The sequence below is a fragment of the Schistocerca americana genome, chromosome 11 (genome assembly GCF_021461395.2).
Source record: "Schistocerca americana isolate TAMUIC-IGC-003095 chromosome 11, iqSchAmer2.1, whole genome shotgun sequence".
Classification (NCBI taxonomy): domain Eukaryota; kingdom Metazoa; phylum Arthropoda; class Insecta; order Orthoptera; family Acrididae; genus Schistocerca; species Schistocerca americana.
This window is the reverse complement of record NC_060129.1, coordinates 187,796,086-187,797,740: the sequence shown is the minus strand read 5'-3', so window position 1 is coordinate 187,797,740 and position 1,655 is coordinate 187,796,086.

Here is a 1,655-nt window from a genome sequence, read left to right as displayed (position 1 = left end):
CTATTTGAATCTGAAGCATATTTTGATATGTAATTGATTAGGGAAACAGTTCCAAGAATCCAAATCTTTATCTGGTCCGTTGATAAATGAATCTCCCGAAATTGGTACGTTGCATTAAGCTGTGGAGGACCATGGATAGAGAAGACGACACGAGGTATAATGGCGCAGAACCCACACGTAGTGTAACCACAGTCTAACATAACAGTCGCGACACTTCGCCTAGATTTTGTTGCCTTCAGCGCCAGCAGCGCCCCAAGCGGCCGGTAGGTTGAACTGTGAGTCTGGCGCGATCGTGAAATCGAATAGTGACTGTTTATTTTGATTTACACAATGGTTTTTACCATCGGGAGCATTTGTAGCGCAATAAATTGCAGCAGCAATAGGAAGAAGACACCACAGCTGTCTTTTTCAGATTTTCTAAGGATCCTGAGAGGTATATACCATCATGGTACTAAAGTGTATCGTCAGGATTCACTTGCAAACTCTGTGTGTATAAATGATGAATGTTTCGTTTTAGGAGGAAAAAATGGCTAGTTAATAGCAGACGAGAAGATCTTATGAAGAAAGACCCGGTTTACCTGTATAATAATATTAGGTTTTGTTCGATACATTTCGAACAAAACCAGTTCATGAACGCAGACAATAACAAACTCGTGTGGAATGCAGTACTCACACTGTTTGACATTTCAAATAAGCCACCTCAACTGACGATGAAGAGGAAACTGCCACAAAGGTTCGACAGTCAATCTAAAGCTGTAAAACAGTCCTATGACACAGAAGCAGCCAGTTCAACTCTCCATGTATTAGTGGCAGATTCGTGAGAATCATCAACACAGACCTGCTTTGACGATGAAGTGGTTAGATTAAGTGCAGCTGTTCGTGTCTTACAAAAGCGTGTGTAGTGTCAGAATGTGCAGATCGCTAGACTTCGAGTGAAACTATCAGGGGGACAAGGAAAGTGCCTACAGACAGATTGTTTGAAAATTATTCAAATATTTGGTTTTGCGTGAAATGTAATATAATCAGCTCATTATAATGTTTTCAGCATATTTCTCCCACTATTTGGCAGTTGCTTGTCCCACTTAGAATAATATAAAGATGAAGGTCGTACTTGTGGCAACAGGCGACAATGACAAACACAGTAGGCCTACAGAACGATAAACGAGCTGTCCATCGCTTTTGCATGTAGAGGTACATGTCTGTGCTTCTTACATGTGACTGTGTGTTTATATTCTTTTGATATCGACGTGGTAAGCTGCAATTCTGTCCAATGTCACAAGTGTTTCTTCACGAATGTGTTGTAGCTTGCCACTATATTCATGGTTTTTGTCCATACTTGCGCTTAATTTAGAATCATTTTTAGAAACATATATGCCTTCTGATACTACACAAACTCTTGGAGGCAAGAAACTAACTCGAATAATTCGGAAATAACGTAGGAAATGGATGCAAACAAACATTATGCTTACGACGCATCTGACGTTCACCTTACCTGCCGCTTTGAGCACTAGTGTCGCTCCACCTGTTAAACGGCAACAACTTTTACAGCAGTGAGTGTCGCGACTGTTATATTAGACTGTGGTGTAACGGAGTGGTGTGAGAGGGCAGCAGCTGCCAGCGGCATTACCAACCGTCGCAGACAGATGGCAGGTCGA